We start from the raw sequence: 21,319 nt of genomic DNA, 5'->3' as shown, positions 1-21,319 counted from the left end.
AATGTTGGGACAGAGATAATTCCTTTTGGAGATGAAAGCCCTTGGTGTGTGTATATTAAAAACCCCGAAGGACAGATGCGCCGTGATTCGAACTTCCGCGTTATGGCGTGATTAAGTTTTTGCAAGAGACCCTGTAAGCTATCATGAATTAGCATTATATCTTTGTTTGTTGTTTTTGTAGAGCACTTAAGCAACAGTAATCAAAGATATAACGCTAATCCCTGATGGCCCACAGGGTCTCTAACAAAAATTTCATCACGCCATAACGCGGAAGTTCGACTCACGGCGGATCTGTCCTTCGGGGTTCATAATATACTCACCAAGGCCTTTCTTCCCCAAGAGGAATTTTCCGTGCCCCAGGCTTTCACCTCCATTTTGTTGCACAGTGTTATCTGATCTAATCTAAAAAAATGTGTTCAGCTAGGTGAAAGGTACCACCTACGGGGCTATATCAAAGAGTCAACCTATCATTAAATTTTTTGACGGAAAAGTTTTATAGCTGCAGGGAACATCAAGAGTCAAATTGAGGGTAGTTTCAACAATGTAGACCCTCAAAAATGGACCCATGTTGACGAATTTTAGTGAAGAAATTTCGTGACCAGTGAAAATTCCCGAAAAACGGGAGGTACAGTTATATGGGGGGATATACCAAAACATGGACCTATATTGACGATTATTTTTGAATAGACAAAATTGTAGCTAAAATTCTCAAAATACCGATCATTACAGCTAGTTCGGTTAAAAATTGCAGCTAAAATTCTCAAAATACCAAAAATCGGGAGATACCGTTATATGGGGGCTATACCAAAACATGGGCTTATGTTGACGATGTTTGGTGGAGATGTTTCATGACCACTGAGAACCTCAAATGTCAAATTGCAGATATTTCGGTTACAAATTGTGGCTAAAATTCTCAAAATACCGAAAATCGGGAGGTACCGTTATATGGGAGCTATACCAAAACATGGACCTATGTTGACGATGCTTGGTGGAGATATTTCATGACTACTGAGAACCTCAAATGGCAAATTACAGCTAGTTCGGTTAAAAATTTTAGCTAAAATTCTCAAAATACCGAAAATCGGGAGGTACCGTTATATGGGGGCTATACCACAACATGGACCTATGTTGACGATGTTTGGTGGAGATATTTCATGACCACTGAGAACCTCAAATGTCAAATTGCAGATATTTCGGTTACAAATTGTGGCTAAAATTCTCAAAATACCGAAAATCGGGAGGTACCGTTATATGGGAGCTATACCAAAACATGGACCTATGTTGACGATGCTTGGTGGAGATATTTCATGACCACTGAGAACCTCAAGTGGCAAATTATAGCTAGTTCTGTTAAAAATTTTAGCTAAAATTCTCAAAATACCGAAAATCGGGAGGTACCGTTATATGGGGGCTATACCAAAACATGGACCTATGTTGACGATGTTTGGTGGAGATGTTTCATGACCACTGAGAACCTCAAATGTCAAATTTCAGATATTTCGGTTACAAATTGTGGCTAAAATTCTCAAAATACCGAAAATCGGGAGGAACCGTTATATGGGAGCTATACCAAAACATGGACCTATGTTGACGATGCTTGGTGGAGATATTTCATGACTACTGAGAACCTCAAATGGCAAATTACAGCTAGTTCGGTTAAAAATTTTAGCTAAAATTCTCAAAATACCGAAAATCGGGAGTTACCGTTATATGGGGGCTATACCAAAACATGGACCTATGTTGACGATGTTTGGTGGAGATATTTCATGACCACTGAGAACCTCAAATGTCAAATTGCAGATATTTCGGTTACAAATTGTGGCTAAAATTCTCAAAATACCGAAAATCGGGAGGTACCGTTATATGGGAGCTATACCAAAACATGGACCTATGTTGACGATGCTTGGTGGAGATATTTCATGACCACTGAGAACCTCAAGTGGCAAATTATAGCTAGTTCTGTTAAAAATTTTAGCTAAAATTCTCAAAATACCGAAAATCGGGAGGTACCGTTATATGGGGGCTATACCAAAACATGGACCTATGTTGACGATGTTTGGTGGAGATGTTTCATGACCACTGAGAACCTCAAATGTCAAATTGCAGATATTTCGGTTGCAAATTGTGGCTAAAATTCTCAAAATACCGAAAATCGGGAGGTACCGTTATATGGGAGCTATACCAAAACATGGACCTATGCCCATATCCTTTGGGATATAAGTTTGTTGATCACTAGGAACCCTAAGTGCCAAATTATAGCTAGTTCGGTCTGCAAATGTGGCGAAGAACGTCAAAATACCTCAAATCCGGAGGTACCGTTATATGGGGGCTATACCAAAAAGTGGACCGATATAGCCCATCTTCGAATTTGACCTGCCTATGGAAAAAAGACCCTCGGGTGCAAAATTTCAGCACTCTATCTCAATTATTGCGGACGCTAGAGTGATTACAACAGACGGACAGACAGACGGACAGACGGACATGGCTTAGAATTTTATCCTGATGAAGAATATATATACTTTATAGGGTCGCAAATGATTAGTTCGATGTGTTACAAACAGAATGACAAACTTAATATACCCTCCATACTATGGTGGAGGGTATAATAATTTCATACAAAGTCATAATTATAAAATTAGAAACGCAAGGCATTGTGGGAATTTATTTGAAATAATGAGTTATAACAATTGTCAAATGTCGATTTTGGCTTAAACCTAAGAAATGAGAACACGTCGGAGATGCGTTGCGGTGAAGACATTCCTATATCGTTATTACAAATATTTTTAAACATTCGAAACAATTTTTCTTGTGGCAAGAAAAAACATTTGCAATGTTTTGTTCCCGTGTGGGGTTTGCTAGATCCTCCATCGGGACCCTCCCATTGGCGAATTGGGGACCGGGGAAATAAAATACCTGGGGTGACCAAAATCTAGAGTAAGGGATGGCAGCTGGTTCCTTATTACCACTGATGAGCAAAGGTTGAGTCGACTGGTATGGTCGTCTTTGGGTAGCGGGAGGCGCGGCAAGAACTGCGTAAGCGGCACACGGACAGCGAAATGCGGACGTCGGACTTGGAGCAAGCGGTTCGCTCTATAAACGTTTTAACAAGAGGATGGATGGGATGGATCCTCCAAATTGCCAGCCCCAGTACCATCCTAGGACTCAGTAGGCCAATCACCCACTAGTCCGAATCAAAACACTATTAACGAAACTTCTACAACAAATAATGAAAATGAACAAATCCACAACTCGTTGACGACTATTGGCTCACGGAAAATAATACGAATAGGACAATGGAACGACAGGACACGTAAAGAGACATCTAGACTCGCCCAGCTAGAGTCGCAACTAATTAAATATAACCTAACCATATTAGGTATAAGTGAAATGAGATGAGTGAAATGAGCCAAAAAGCGGACCGATCACAACAATGAACGGAAACATTGTCTAGTAGCGGAATTTCTAATAGCAAAGCAGTATGCTAAATCACTGGAATCCAATCTCCGACCGCATAATAACAGCTCGGTTCCACACAAAATTTTAAAAAATGCATTACCATTGCTCAATGCTACGCTCCAACAGAGGAATCTGAAGACTCTATAAAAAATGAATTTTACGACCAGGTTAAAGCAACATTACACACCATCCCAAAATGGGACATAACATTGCTGACGGGCGACCTGAACGCCAAAATTGGTAACGATAACGCCGGGCTAACACAAATTATAGGAAATCACGCAATTGGCTCAAAAAATTCTAACGGTGAACGGTTTGTTAAGCTCTGCCAAACATTTAACCTGGTAATCGGCGGGTCAATTTTCCCGCACAAAACCATCCATAAATATACATAGACCTCACCTAATGGAATAACAAGAAACCAGATCGATTATATATGCATCAGTGGAAAATGGAGAAAGAGTTTAGAGGACGTGCGTTTCAAAAAAGGAGCAGATATCGACAGCGACCATGAGGTAGTGGTAGCTACAATAAAACTAAAACTCGAAAATATCCACAAAAACAAGAAGGCAAGCGACGAAAAATGACTTGAGGTAGCAGCGCTACGAAATGTAGAAACAAAAAATGAGGGCGGACAAAGATTAAAAACATTATTATCCTTAAACAATATAACATAGGATGAAACCTGAACTGGGAGAAAACTTCATAGGATACACCCAAACAATCAAGCGTAAACCATGCATATCAAACGAAACATGGAATCTGATTGAGAAGAGAAACCTGATCAAACCACAACAAATAGACAAACCTGTCATAAAAGAATAATATAAAAATGTTTCAAATAAGGTCAAAATATCAGCACGAAACGACAAGAGAGCATATTTCGACAACCCAACAAACGAAGCAGAGGAAGCAGCAGGAGCCAACAATATGAAAAGGTTACATCAAATCATCAAACAATTATCAAACCAAGGGAAACCCCACAACCATTTAATCAAAGACAATGATGGTCAACTTCTTACCACAACCGAAGAGCAAACTAAAAGATGGAAACAACACTTCGAGAACATAAGTTACGATACTGAGGATTTAACACATCAATCCAGACGCAGAGGAAACGAAAACTGCAATTCTGTAACTAAAGAGAAATAAGTCCCCTGGAGAGGACGGCATACCCGCAGAGCTTCTTCAGATCAACCCGGCAACCGCTGCGGAAATATTGCTAGCATACATTCAACAAACGTGGATAGATGAGAGTCTGCTTGAAACTTGGACGAAAGGAACAATCATAAAACTTCCTCAACACCATATAAACAATACTTGCAACAATGGTAAACGACAGGCTAAAGATAGTGGAAATGGGACTAAGAGATGAGCAAGCTGAATTTAGACCCCACAGGAGCTGTCTGGACCAGACGAACACCATCCGGATAATCATTGAGCAATCGATAGAGTGGAGATCCTCGCTATACCTAGTCTTTATTGACGTAAAAAAGCCTTAAATTCCATAAAAAGAACAGCGATATGGGATGCAATTCTGGCGAAAGGTGTTCCATTAATAAAAGCCCGACATAATGGGATGGCGAGCGAACCTTTCTACACCATAGTCGGCGTGGTACTAGATGAGATCATGATAATTCTGAGCAAGACTAAAAGATGAATAACTTGGAATTTTCAACAACATCTAGAGGACATCGAATACGCAGACGACATATCGTCTGTGTCATGCTTAAGTGTTCCATACGCCATTTGCCTGATTCGAGAAAAAACTCAAGTTAATGTTTGAGTCCATACGGATTAAAAGTGGTACAAAAATACAATACTTAAAGAGCTCAGTTCTACTTAACTAAACTCAAAGAATATATCAGTAGTTTATTTTAGTCAGATATCTCAGATAGTCCAGAAGTTATGGCCGATTTTTATAATTTCAAAAGGTTGCTGAATTGTTCCATGGGTTCTTTTTTCGTGTTTTTGGTTGTTGGTGTCACATGGAACACATTTTGTCACATTTTAACAGAACCATTTTTAATCAATTGTGTTCCACCTCCCTTATGTAAAGTGCTACTCTGAGGTTGAAAATTTGCGGCTTCAGGAACTTTTGAATGATCTGAAGGGCACACGAGAAAAACATTACAAGGACCAAATAAACTTAAGTCGCTGTATCAAGTACTAACGAACTAGTTCCAGTATCAAGGATCAAGATGGACCTGTCATATCCATAAGTATACAAGATTATATTGTCATTTGTAAAATTTTTGCACACCAAGCAATAAAATAAAGTGTGGCTAATGCATATGTACATATATGCATTTACCCATTTATCTGACTTCAACTTACTAGTAATTTTGGCTATAATTTCTGACTACCGAATTGACTGGTAATGCAATGAAGGGACAAGTGGCTTTCCGAAGACTATCGAATTGGGTGGTTACTGGTTCCTATGACATGCCCATGTTAAATTCACCAGTCTATAACATTGCGAGTAGATTGGGTGGTAACTAGGGGTGTTTACCAGTAGACAGCAAAATTGGTACTTATTCCTTAGTTACCCGAACAACTGGGAAGGGTTTTTAGTGTTGGTATTTGGAATATTTATGAAATGTTTGCTTCTAATGCTTTTACCTTTTTTCGTAAACAATAATTGTTAGTATGTTAATTGGACGGAGCCCGTGAACGTAGTTCGTTTATTCTATTTTTGTGTCGAATAACACACTGTAACCGAACGCAGCTCTAACTAAACTTTGGCGGGCAAACTGGCTACGTCTCTTGACAGAATATGTTAATATTACTTTGCGCCGAAAGTAGACTAGAAAGTCAATCGAATAATAATAAAACAGTCCATTTAAACTTGAAAACATACAAAAGATTGTCGTAATTGGACATATACAGCACGTTTGGTACGTCAAATATACTAAATCAGTCGAAAACATACATATATATATGAGCTATATCCAAATTTGAACCTATTTTCACCAAAAGCACTAGCTAAAAATATTTTCCACCATTTTATGCCGAAAACACATGACAGACAGACGGACGGACACGCATAAATCGACTCAGAAAATGATTCAGTACATGTTCATCTCTGCAAACAACACATTGCATTTGAAAAATCAAAGCTCGATGGCAAAGCTTCTGTAATGGATCAGCGATGGCAAAACTTAGTCTCTTAATTACAGTATTAAAATAACTTTAGTATAAGTGTGAGTTTGGAAGTATTGCCAGAGAAACCACTCCACAGGAGATATGTCTGATGAGCTGCCTAGAGCGAAACCAGGTCACATACTTTGATCTTCTGCTTTCTTTTTCACTTGCAAAAATCTTCGATCATAAAGCTCAACTCCAACGAGAAATTAATTAAAATTTATAAGTTTTGTTTGTTAGATATTTATATAGTAGGGTGGGGCGATTTGTGTGGAACGAAAAAAACCTTAATGGGCCCTTCGCGTTTCTGATTCCTGGGATTGAACTGAGCAAAAAAAGTCCACTGGACCATATATCTACCGTGAAAATCGAGCCTCCCGATTTTGACTTTAAGTTTTTTATTGACGTTTTTTGGATATTTTGGCATATAACAGCCAAACCATTAAGATTTTCGATCCACCGCAAAGACAAAAATTGTAGCCAAGACAGTAAATAAAAACTCTCTAATACATCGCAAAAGTTTTTTGTGGGGTTTTTCAGACTTAAACCACTATAATTTAGCCATTTGTTAGCCGATTTAAAAAATAATATTTTGTTTGAAAGATATTATTCGCCCCTTTAAAAGTAAGAAGGATCAATAGAAAATTGTTGTGAGAAAAAGAAGATATGTCCGTTTAAATTTAAAAATTTAAGAAACCCAGATTTTCAATACTTTTAGCGTTATAAAAAAATAAAACGAAATGGCCTAAACGAACTAAGGGCATTTTGGTTGTCCATAGATCCCAAGACGATAGAATTTTGCATCAGAACGCTTGAATAATTTTGTGGTCAAGTTTTGTAGCACAATGCCATTTATCGGCATTTTCCGAAAAGTTTGCACATTCTCAAGGCCAAAACTGCCTGAAGGAGCGTTCCAATGCTTTTGCGATGTATTAGAGAGTTTTTAATTATTTTCTTGTTTACAATTTTCTGTCTTTGTGGTGGTTTGAAAATCTCAGTGGTTTGGCTGTTATATGCCAAAATATCCAAAAAACGTCAATAAAAAACTTAATGTCAAAATCGGGAGGCTCGATTTTCACGGTAGATATATGGTCCAGTGGACTTTTTTGCTCAGTTCAATCCCAGGAATCAGAAACGCGAAGGACTCATGAAGGTTTTCAAATCCCCCCAGCCTATTATATAGTTTTTATTTCATTGTCCATAAAATAAAAGTCCATGTTTGTTTTGAATGATACATTAACACTTTTGTGTTGGTGGAAGAGATTTGTGTCTTTGCTATTGCATCCAAAGATTAAGTTAAATCATATATACATATATACAAGTGATGACTTTTTTTAAGATAGCCTGATCTCCAAAAATTGCATTTCATTTTCAGCAATCGTTTGGCACTGAATTTTTCTTTGCATTCTCACCAAACCTTTAGGATAGGACTGGATAGTCCATTTTGCATCTAAAACATGTATTTTGATAGAGTGCTTTGGACTGAATTTAAAGACATCCTTCGGAATGTGTTTTAATCAGCATCTTTCATTTGTTTAAGGGGTTTTTATATTTTCTTACCACCACTAGTACCGTTTACGGAATTGACTCCAAGTGTAGTTAATTACTAAAAATTCATCTTGTGAGTTACAGCAGAAATGTTCCCAACTTGTATTTGTTTTAATTATTATAATTTTTTTCTTTTTTACTAACAAAAAAGTTGCCACATATCGTTTTGTATAAATGAAACAGAAAGACAACTCATTTCCCACACATGATAGCTTATTCATAATGACCTACGCACTATAGGTAATTTGCCCTGTTTTTGAGGCAAAAAGTCGATTTTGCAACTTTTAATAATAATAATTTTTTAGTTGGCATTGAAAAAAGAACATTGCAAAATTTATTAATATGAATGATATTTTTCAAAATAGCGCCATTATCGCTGTTTAAATTGCTGTCAAATTGAGAATTTCGAAGACAAACTAAAAAAATAGATATTATAATGCATATTTCAATGTATTTAAAACCGCGGAAAAATAAATTAAGTGTAAATGTATGTAAAATGGAATAGATTGGCAATTGCGAGAGGAATTTAGTTAATATATAATATAGCTTAAACATTTTGGGTACCGACCAAAAAACACAAAAAGTCAGAAATAAACATTTTATTTTTCTTAAACTCACTTTATATAGACTTATACTAAATTGGCCGTGTTTGGCCGTGATTTTGCCACCTAGAACACATTACTGAAAGTCTTCTGCTTTGGTATTACTATGTTTCAAAACCCGATTTTGCCCGTTTTTTGATATTTATGTGATTTTATTAGGTTACTTCTCCATAAAAAGTCTTAAAATTGTGGAAGTTTGGTTTGAGAAAGTAAATAATAAATGTAAAAAATATTGTTGTTTACAATTTCATTGCAAGTAAAATAAGTAATGGCGACAAATTGTTCGGTATATCCGTGGTTTTCTATAGACGGTGCGGCAGTAGTAATCTTTATTTTATATCTCTATTACATATTAATCATTAATACGGTTTAAAGGAGTACTAAACTCGGCTTTATTAACGTATATTAATAAAATATACAAAACTGTAGTACAAAATCCGTTGGAAAATCTACTCGCGGGGACGAAATTTTTGTTACTTACTACCGTGATCGTTTTCAACACTTTGTTGTGTATAAGAAAACAAATGAAAATGGCATTGGAAAAAATAGCTTTGTTCGTTATATACGTAGTTGCTTATAACCGTTGTTCCTTATATCCGAATTTATCTGTAAAAATCTTTTTTTTATCTCACTTTTACACATAAATAATTTAAAAAGTTAAAAAATCCTTTAATTCCGCTGTTATTAATTTTTGTCTCAAAAACAGGGCAAATTACCTATAGTGCTACGTAGCAAAATACATGGTCGTTTATTGTGATCTTATCTTTTAGAAGCTGAAAAATAGTTATTTATTTATTGCATACTTCCAAGTATATTACACGTAAGTTGTTACTAATGGTTCATTTTATGTATGATGTACTTACATAAACAGTTAATTATGTACGTATAAGAAAGTTCTTCCTTCATATTACATTCCCATGTCAAAGTAATGGGTTATTTTCGGAATGAATGAGTAGTAGCGACTGCTATCTTTGGACAATACTTCCATATATTTTGGTAAGATTTTCTTTAAGTTATATCATAAATACGACGTAATTTACAAATTAATACAAATAAAATGTATATTAACAACATGTGTGATATTCAGTTAGGTCACATTATCTCTCACTGATTTAAGCACACAAACCATCCGAGTCTTCTTTATAAAGTGTTGGAAATTTAAGGCGCACGTCACTGCAGATATATTATATAAAGATATGAAAACAAATTTTGTAATAGCTGTTATTTGATCTAGTTGGCGTTCTTCTTCTTCTTTATTTGCAAATTCGTTTTCCGAATATTAGCGACCAATACAATTTAGTTACATTTCAAAATTGTACATAATTTGATTTCATAAATTATTTATTAAATCCGCAAATCCTTCTCTGTGTCTCGCCATGCTGAATAAGTTTGTCTCATCTCGAATACCAGTCCATTCTTTGATGTTATCAAGCCATGTTAATTCCTTCCTTCCTCTAATCGGGTTTCCTTCAATTTTTATGCGGGTTATGTTTTGTAATAATTTATATTTTTGGTTCCTCATGATATGACCCAAATACGCAGTTTTTCTCCTTTTTATGTTTGATATTAGTTCTCTTTCGCAATGCATTTTCCTCAATACTTCAGCATTTGAAACATGGGCAGTCCAAGGAATTTTAAGTATCCGCCTATATATCCATATTTCAAAAGCTTCTAGCTTTTTAATGTCAGTAGATTTTACGGTCCATACTTCCATTGCGTACAGTAGGACTGACCAGACATATGCTTTAATAAATCGAGTTTTCGTGTCAAGATTAACGTCATGGCTGGTAAAAACTCTCTTGTACTTCAAAAATGCATCCCTCGCCAATTCTATTCGGCATCTTATTTCCTTCGACGAGTCCCATTGCTCGGTAATTGTGGCTCCGAGATATTTAAAACTCTTAACTCTCTCTACGTTTAAATTATGAATTTTTAATACTGAGTTATTATGTCCTTGCTTTTTGCTTATAACCATAAACTTGGTTTTCTGGATATTAATGTTTAGGCCATACTTTTCACTACAAGTTGCGAGGGTAGCCACAAGTTTCTGAAGTTGCGATATGCTATGTGCCATTAAGGTTGTATCATCAGCATATCTAATGTTGTTTAAAATCGAACCGCTTATATTTATACCATATCGAAGTCTGTTGACCGATTCTTGAAATATTTGTTCAGAGTAAATATTGAAAAGCAAGGGAGACAGTATACATCCCTGTCTGACTCCTTTGGATATAGGTACACATTCTGTCATTTCTCCGTTCACCTCGATTTGAGCAATCTGATGCCAGTAAAGGCTCTTTATACATTGAATTTCTTTCTGCTGTATGTTTAAAGTTTTCAGAATATCTATCAGTTTATCGTGTCGGACATTGTCGAAGGCCTTTTCGTAATCTATGAAACATAGAAATACATCCTTTTGGACGTTTCTACATTTCTGTATCAAAGTTTGTATGGAGAACAGAGCCTCTCTGGTTCCCATACCTTCTTTGAAGCCGAACTGGGACGTTCCCATTACATTTTCGCAATTTGGATATATTCTTGAATGAATAATTCTAAGGAATATTTTTAATGCGTGGCTCATAAGACTAATTAGTCTGAATTCATGGCAATATTTGGCGTGAGATTTTTTGGGGATGGTAATAAAAGTTGATTTTAGCCATTCCTGTGGATATTGACCTGTATCATATATCTTGTTAAATAATTCTGTTAAGAGATCTATATTGTCATTATTAATCAATTTCAAGATTTCAGAGGGAATCTCATCTGGGCCACACGCTTTCTTATCTTTTAGCGACTTTATTGCTGCTTCCACCTCTCTTCTATTTATTGCTGTTCCTGTTAGTGGTTGTTGGTTGTGCTGTTCAAAGATTGATCTGTTGTCGTCGGTAAAAACATCTTTTATGTAGTCTCGCCATAGAATTTTTCTTTCATTGATATCGAATACGGGATTATTGTTTTTATTATATATTACATTCGCTGGCGTTTTTCGGTATGCTCCGGCAGTTTCTTTTAATTTTCGATGGAGGTTGAAATCGTCGTGAAGTTTTTGTAATCTTTCAATCTCCAGACATTGGCTTTTTAAATATTCATTTTTTGCAACGCGTATAGATGTTTGAATCTCTCTATTCAGCTCCCAATATAGTTCATAATTATTATTTTTATATTTTCGTCTCTGATCCATCAAATTTAATATATCTTGTGTCATCCATTCCTTGTTTTTGGATCGTTTATAATATCCTAGAGCGTCTTCTGCTATGAGCTTGAGTTTATTTTTGACATCGTTCCATATGTCTTCAATGGTTTCGCTATTGATTGCATTTAATTCCTGGTTTATCCGGTCTTTTAGGCTTGTTTTCAGAGAGATATCGTTAAGTTTTGCCACGTCGAGCTTTCGTCGAGATTTTCTTTTCTTCGTTACAGCAATCTTTGTTCGCAACTTCATCATCAGAAGATTGTGGTCTGATGGAACGTCTGCTCCCGGGTAGGTCGAGGTTTTTAAAACAGATGACCCATACCTCGAGTTGATTAAAATAAAATCTATTTGATTACGTACAATGTGATCTCTTCTATCTTGGGGTGATTTCCAAGTGTACAGCCTTCTTGGGGGGAGACAGAACATTGTATTAGCTATGTTCATTTTGTGTTCTTGACAGAACTGAACTAGCCTATCGCCTCTTTCGTTCCTTTCACCTAGTCCGTATAATCCTGTAATTCCAGGAACTCTTTCCCTCCCTACTTTAGCATTAAAATCGCCTTGAATTATAGTTATTTCGTGTGGCTTTGTCATTTTTAAAAGATCCTCTACTTCTTCGTAGAAAAATTCAATTTCGGCATTGCTTTTATCAGCAGTGGGTGCATATATTTGAATAATATTTATATTAATAGGCTTGCATTTTAGTTTTATAAGCAAAGATCGGTCAGATTTCGGGATGAAACCTGTTATACATTGCGCCACTGTATTCTTTACGATTATTCCCACTCCATTCCTATGATTTTGATTACTATTACCTGAGTGGTAGATTTTCATGTTTCTAGAAGAAAATTCTCCGTTATTGGGCCACCATGTCTCACTTATTCCGAGGATATCAATATTTAACCTTTCCATTTCAGATATAGTATTCGCGAGTTTACCAGATTCATAGAGACTCCGTACATTCCATGTGCCAATGTTTAGGCTTTGATTTGTTTTACCTCCGGGTATTCTTAGCACCCTCGTATTACCGGAGATTGAGGGCCATGTGTTATTTCTTAAATCCATAAATTGTTTGGTTTTCAAGGAAATATACTTCAGTGGTTTTCCGTTGCCTTCTGAAGGGTTTAAAGTTTTCCTTCTATATTACAAGCCGCTCCTCTGGAGTACAGACGCTTCTTTGCTGTGTTTTTTTTTCGAAGTAAACTCTCCGGGCTGTTTGGTCCGCGGGAGGTATTTCATTTCCCTCCTACCACCCATATCTGGGAAGCATTCGCTATCCGCCACCTGCGACGCGTTCTCTAGGGATTACAGCCTCCCCCGAGAAGTTGGCGTTACGTTTCTCAAATTGTTTGAAGCTCGCTTATATTGATTTAATGAATGAATAAATGCTTGTGAAAATACCATGCAATTGCTGTTGCAAAAAGGCCTCGTACAATCCTGTTAAAACCCGTTACCAATTTACTGCATGCGATTTCCTTTGGAAACGAGTTGCTCTCGCCCCTATGTGTGCTATTATTTTCAGAACATGACCCCCAGAAGTGCTTACTTTCTGTTCTGCATCACACATTCACACATGTCGATGCTGACACAGAAAACATAGAGATATGTATGTATTCTCCACGTTGCTAAGGTCCTTACATCCATATCGCCAAGATCTTTTGTTTGTTGCAAATTCTTTTATTTATTGTTATTCAAAGAGATTGCTCAGCATCTTTAGACTGTGTGGTGCTGACACATCCTCCACACCCTGAAATCACATCTGGACATATTAAAATAGACACACAACAATAGCTGTAGTGTAAATAAACAAACTTTAAGCGCTTGCCCTGAATGGTTTATGCATGTGGTGCAAACACTGTCTAGGGTACAATGGCAGAACAACCTCCACGTTTTTTTTTTTTCCTCGCTATCTTAGATGTCACACATAAAAGATGTGCACTAAACAATATTATGTTCAGCATTATCAAACATTGGCGAAGGGTGCGAAGAATGCGTCCGTCTTTTTTAATGGTTGCTCACATTGAAATATTTATTTTATATATTGTGCCTCCAATATACATACATACTATGTATGTATATAGGATAGACTTTGTTTGTTATAAACCTTAAAAAATATGCATGTATTGTTTAGTAGGCTCATGTGTGCTTTGTTATATTTATTAGGCAAATATTTAATCTTTCCAAATCAAACATTCCATAAATACTTTATTTATTGTTATGTTTACCGCAAGTTTTATTATATATAACAGTTTTATTCATATTTGTCTTGGATATCCAATAAATTATATTAACAAGTTTAATTCAAAACTGTGGCGCTAACAACATAAAGCAAATGCAAGCCCTCAAATTATAAATTGTCAAATTGCAACTATATAGCTTTTTAATAAAACTAAGTAAATTAAAAATATCTCAAATGATAGAATGATGTACTCTGATAAGAATATACAAAATTGTTTAAAATTATAAAAAATGAAAAAAAATGTAAAATGGACTTCTTTTTTAAGTCAAGATTGAAAGTTGGGTGCGGCGTTTTTGGTTTTTCAGAAAGTATTTGCATGTATTTACAAACAATTTTTAATTTTCTTAAAATGAGTAAGTAGTTTTGTAAAAATCGCACGATTTTCTTTTTAATATTTTCTTCGGCGCTTTGCACTTCCGACACATCACCAATTAACTTCAAAAGCCTCCATTCAGCTTAATGGCTACTAAAAAAAACCAAAAATATATACATACACATAATATAATAATTGTTCCACAGACATCCCAGGCGGGACAAGGGAGACTTCTCTCATATCAATGAGTGCACTCCGATTCATATTAGCTCAATGATATGTGACCTATAGTTTATCGCCGAGTCCGAACGGCGTGTCCTAAGACACCACTTGTAGAGAAGTTTTACATGGCTGAAATACTCAGGAAATGTCGCCAACATTACTGAGGGGTATTTTACCACCGTTGAAAATTTGCCTAGCCGGGGAATCGCACCCACGACCTTATGTGTGCAAGACGGGTGTGCATACTGTTCACGTTCGTGAAACGCCGTTAATTCTGTATAAGGGGCGGCGAAACCGATCTGGTAACTTTGTGATGAAGTCTATGTTTTAATATGGCAACCCTAAATGAGATGTCACTTGCCGGCATATTTTGTGCGAATTGGGCATTGTTGCTGTATTTTTTGCTACACTAAAGAATTGAGTTTATTGTACGTGCGCGCAGTCGTATTCGTTGGAAATAAATTAAATTTGCTTTTTAAGTATTTTAACAAATATTATTCAAATTGAATTTGTGTTTATTTTAGTAATTAAAAATAACATTTTGTGAACTAAAAGCCGATATCGTTCGGAAACAGAAAAAAGTGATTTTATTTTCTTTCTTTTTGTGTGCCTTTTTCCATTTTGGTTGTCTCCAATTTTGCTCCGCTGTAGCCGCTCTATTTTTGTTGTTGGGATTTTGCCCAAACTGTTTTCCAGATAAACACATCCCATTGCACAACGGTGGCACCCAATATTCTATATGTATACAATTAAAAGATGATTTATTTGCTTCTTTGGACCTACAAAACTTTTCCCCGAAATGTGTCAGTACTAGTCCACGTTTTGGATAATCCCCCATAGAACGGAACCGACCGATTTTTGAGTTTTTCAGAGATCTAGCTGCTTTATGCTACAGAAATGGCTATATGGAAACAATGTATAAGTAGCCCCTCTGGATACTTAACATAAAATGTTAGCCATTTCCGTTGGGTAATGTGACAGAGCTCTTCTAAATACCGAAAATCGTGAGGTACCGTTTTATGGGAGCTATGCCAAATATAAAAACATAGAAATTTACCAAATATATTATTAAATGAAGTAAAGTTGACAGTCTGAAGCTATTCTTATCATAATTATGGATAAACATATAATAAAGCAGTGATAGATAGGAAACTAAAATAACTAACTAGTAGTAGAATTTATTTGTGGACCTAAATATACTCTTCTGAATACTATCTACCATTTACTAACATCTGTAATACTTAAACAATTCGACGACAACAACAAAATGTCTTCAGGCCGATAAGATCCGTGAGTTATACACTTGAGTTGTTAAAATCTAGTTCACTATATAGTTCAGTGGACACCTGTCATTTGTATGAACGAACTGCGAATGATTTATATTATCTCTTGGTTTTCCCGAAATAACTCATAACCAAAGGAACTATGGCACCGAACTAGTTAATTAGATTTAACTTTTCTACTTGGTTCGCTTCAAAAAATCTAGATTTGTCTCACGTCCCATATAATAAGGACTAGAATTCGATTATAGAATAAAGAATGCTGCAATGGCTGTTCTGCAAACACATCTTAAGCTAGTGAGAAGTGCACTTTTTCTTACTAAAGAGTTTTTTTTCGTACCAACAAAGTTAAAAATGGTTTTCTAGGCGAAATATTTAATTTGCAACAAAAAATATGTTATTCTCATATCGAAATCCTTGAAATGCCACCAGATTGATCGACCTTTCGAATGGTTATAACTTCACAATAAAAGTGCTTTTTAATCTTATAGTTTCACAAACATACACATAGGTAGAGAAAATATATTTGATTTTAAAATGTATCACAAAAGAATATCTCTATTCATGTACATCTAGCTGTACCAATTTCATGTTGTAGATAAATAACGAACAGATACAAAGTATATTTTTACATCGAACAGTTAATGAGAAAGTCTAAGGCAGAATTGGTTGCCGAACGATGTTTTCTGTATTCCCTATTGGTATAAACGAAAAATTAATCTGCCACGTAGAGTGAATACACATGGTGGAAATGTTGTTTATGCTCCTAAATTACAAAGGATGACAAATGAATGAAGTCATGATGACTATGCTAATAACAACACCGACAAACTCTAAAACAGCTTATGCTAGCGTATTATGTGTCTGTGTGTATCTGTATCAGTAAATGGGAATATATTCCCTGAAGGTATAATTTGCCAATATTTAGAGTATACTCCTTCCATGGCTCCACTGAGTAGTCTCCTTTGTTCTACTTTGACATCATGTTCTTTCATTCATATTGCTATTAATTTCCATTACATATTTTCTTAGACTATTTTCGCAAGAATTCTGTTGTGTAGTATATAATATATATGTATGTATGTATATACATCTGTATGTATTTAGTATAGCAATTGTATATTTAGCACTATAATCCTGAGCAACATAAAAGGAATGCATATTAATAAGTTGCAAGATATTACTGTGGATCTAAAAACAGTTTTAGATGCACACAACACATTTGTTCAAAATACAGTGGATGTCAATCAAACTGAATTAAATTTAAAACAATAATGTAATTATTGAATTTACAGTCCCTTATACTGAAATTTTTTACATATCGATTTTAAGAGAAAAATGTTTTGAAAAGCATCGAATGAGCATAATTTTCGTAGATCATTTCGACCTTCTAACTCGCTTCATGCAATTTTATTTTTGTTCCTTATTTTAAGAATCGCTATAAAATACCACAAGATGATGTTTTTCAGCTTCGAAATGTTCTGCAAAAATGTCGCTCAGAAAATTTTAGGTACGGCTCTCATTGAAAACTAATTGATTTTGTTTCGTTTTCATGGTCCTTTTGGTATTTACCCGGTTTCCGTTCCGAAAAAGACTATCAGGCAGGTCACAGATTCCGATCGAAATGGTTTCAATTCCGTAATTTCATTTCGATCGGTTTTGTTTTAGATTCTTCAGATTCCGATCGATTTTGTGAAATCGGAACACATAATTATTTAGTTTAATTATGAAATTAAATGTAATTTTTTTAATAAAACAACATTTGTATTGTTTCTAAGTGTTTTTAGAGTGTTTTAAAGTGGAAAATTGAAAAAAAAAATACAAATACAATTCCTTTTGCAAAATCAAAAGTGGTTTCATTCCGAAAAATTCTTCATTTTTCGTTTTCTGAAGAAGCTAAATGCGGAATTAATTCCACTTTCGATCGGAATTCGTTTCTGTGACATGTCTGTATATTTTGTTTTTTGTACATTCGTTATAATCGAATATTCGTTCGAATATACAAAAAACATAAAACATAGTTTTTTCTGAGCCAAAACCGGGAAAATGTCAAAAATGACCATGAAAACGCGACACAATCGATTAGATGTCAATGAGAGTCGAAGTTGATAAACGTCATCTTGTGGTACTTTTATAGCGGCTCTTAAAATAAGAAAAGGACATTAAAGAAGGTCGAAATGGTCTACGAAAATAATACTCATTCGATGATTTTCAAAACATTTTTTCTTGTGGCAAGAAACATGCATTTGCGAAATGTTTGAAAATTATACTCGTTTTCGAACTTTTGTCAAACAAAGGAAACCTCCAAGCTCTACGAAATAATCCTCATCCGATTTGACTGAAGACATGACATCTCATAAATAAGCTATAACAACAGTTAACAAAGATATAACGCTAATTTCAGATGCCTTACAGGGTAATCAGCAGAAAATTCATCACGCCATAACTCACGGCGGATCTGTCCTTCGGGATTCTTAATATACTCACCAAGGGCTTTCATCTCCAAAAGGAATTATCTCTGCCCCAGATTTGTACCTCCATTTTGTGTCACAGTGCTATTGGGAGTTGAACCAAATAACCTGTTTGCAAAAATCTTCCAAATAATGTTCTCGGCAGTTCTTCAGAACATTCTGAAACTAATGTTGTTTCAGCGGTATTTTGTATGATATCTTTTACAAGACGTATTTCAAACATTGTTCACACGAGCAGTCTATTCTCGCATTTGGGATTTAACTGCATTGTTGTTGTATTTATCAAAATGCCGTTGAAAAATATATTAAGAACAACGTGATATAGGCATTTTACAACAATGGAATGTTTTGAAGAGTTATGTATTACATTCCAGCAAATGTTTTTCTCAAATATAACATTACGAAAAATTTAACTGTTTTGGATATACGGTGCTAAATGTATAAAACATATGAAATTTTAAGATATACATATTATAAAATTTGAGGCTATAAATGTAGTTTTTCGAGTTCATTACTTGTCCAAATATTTTATTCTTGCACTTATCTACAAATTTGCCGCAGAGGTCAGAAGAATATTCGCTTTAGTTTCACAGGTATAGCCCCGAATTACTTTAAAATATCAATATTTAACCATGTTTAGATGGAGCCATTAAAACCAAAACCCAACTGGGGTTTTTATCCTTTCAAAGAATCCTCAGTTCAAATTGTTTGCACAAGATTACCTTAAACATGTTGCACAGTGTAATGTGTATGCATTTTCTCAAAATTTTACAAAGGCATACAACTTTGAGCACTTAAAATATGTATAGTGAAAGTACAATTCTAATGCGTTTGCAAATTTTCATTAAAAATAACAAATATTAATACGTTTTAGAAAACTAGATCATTTCCCACATAATACCAATAATTTCAGCTATTCGTTTTCATAATCGTTGACATTTTGTTTCGATTTTGAGGTTTATTTTACTAGGATTATGGACTCATTTAGACTGAGATTGTTTAAAAAGTTAGGCAATCAATCTGTATGTATGTTTTGGGACTTTAATTCGAACCATTTTATCGACAGACTGACACATACTTATGCTGTTACAATAACAACATCATGACCGAAAATCCAAAACAGCTGTAAAAGATTTAGCAACAAGAAATGGCGTTTAATTAAATATTTACCCAGTCATAAGTAGCAATAAATGGTATTTTAAATCCTGAGGCCATTCTTTGGCAAACACTTTTGTATCCTGACTCTGAATGGAAAATAATTTCCAACATTACGGTAAGATTTGTTCGCAACCCATTCCCCACTCCCACACTTAGGGTCAGCAACAAACAATTGCCAATCAGTTTTTGGTTTTTGAACAAAACTTCCAAAAAAATAAACCAAATCTAACCACTAGGGACTTTTGTCTTTTATCAGCAACTGACCCTTTTCCAGATCACATTCTACCCTCAAAACTCTCCCCCTACAGTAGATTCTTCATAGAAATCCCTCTTGTATTGAGTGTGATGTTCCACATCAAGAAAAGAATGTGTGTGTGTTTGTATGTACATGTGTTTGCGAAATGTTAAACAAGAATGAAGCCAAACCGTAGCAAAACATAGAAGAATAACAAAACCGGATGGAAAAAGTATAAAGAACCATAAAAAAACTTCTATTTGACTTTGTGAACTTTGTCGGACATTACAGTAAATATTTGATATGACTTTTTTCAGGCCTGTATCCGCACTCGCAATGGTTGCCGTACGACCCCCGCCCACTCGAATTAACAAAAGGATTATTTGCAGAAACTTCAACAAAATTACATTATAATTAAATTTTAGCAAAACACTGGGAAAAAGCCAAAGACAAACACACAAGAATGGAAAATGAGAAATGAGAAGAAAATTCAACACAAAATCTGGCAATAAGTTCCAGAAGCTGTAAAGTTTTCATTTTTGAAATTTCAATTACCACAAAATTAAGACATCTGCAATTATTCCCACAACGAGATAGCATTCATTAAGCCGTTCCTCGGCTTAAGCGTTCGTTCCAAATGGCAGGCAAGCAATCACATCACTTGTGAAAGATGATGTAAAGGGCATTAAATGATTAATGCCAATTAAAACAACAGCAGCTTATTATAATGCTCGTACATTCTTAAGATAAATGTGACTGTGGGAGGCATGAATCTGGTGCCTCAATAACTTCGACGTAAAAGGAAACGATGAAGAAAGCGAACAACTGAAATTCTGAACGGAGGACGTGGCTAATCCTGCAGCTTCCTCCAGTGACTCCTTATAGACATTTATGAAAAATTTCGTAAAAAGCGTCCTTCATTGTTTCCATTAAATACGACTGGACAGACAGTTCTGCTCTGATGTTCATAAAATGAAGAAGCACAAACTCAAATGTCAGTTTGCCATCCACATGTTGTATGTATACTTTTCGGAGGAAATTATAACAATCATTTTCTCTGTTATCGAAAAAATTATAGAAAATGCCAAATAGCAGTCATTCTTATTAAAAATATGGCTAAAAACTAAAATACCTACCTATGTAGATGGAATCTCTAAAATAAAACATCTATGTTCCCAATTTTTGGTTTTTGAAACTCAAACGCCAAGTTACATCCAATTTGGCTAAGAATGAAAATAAAATCCTCAAAATATGTAGTACTCTTTTATGTAGGCTATAGGAAAAAATGGACCCATATTGGTTTTCGTTTCATATTCATGTATTGTTATCCAAATCTGAAACTTCAACTGTGTTAAAAATGAGTTAGTATATTTTAACAGATAGGAAGCAAAGCAAGTAATAAAAGTAAATCAAAAACAAAAGTTTGGTAGTATTTCGAACGGATATGTATTCGAATCG

The sequence above is a fragment of the Musca autumnalis genome, unplaced genomic scaffold (genome assembly GCF_047663935.1).
Source record: "Musca autumnalis isolate F117 unplaced genomic scaffold, ASM4766393v1 scaffold_3, whole genome shotgun sequence".
NCBI lineage: Eukaryota > Metazoa > Arthropoda > Insecta > Diptera > Muscidae > Musca > Musca autumnalis.
The sequence above is the reverse complement of the archived record's forward strand: the minus strand, read 5'-3'. Positions refer to the sequence as shown.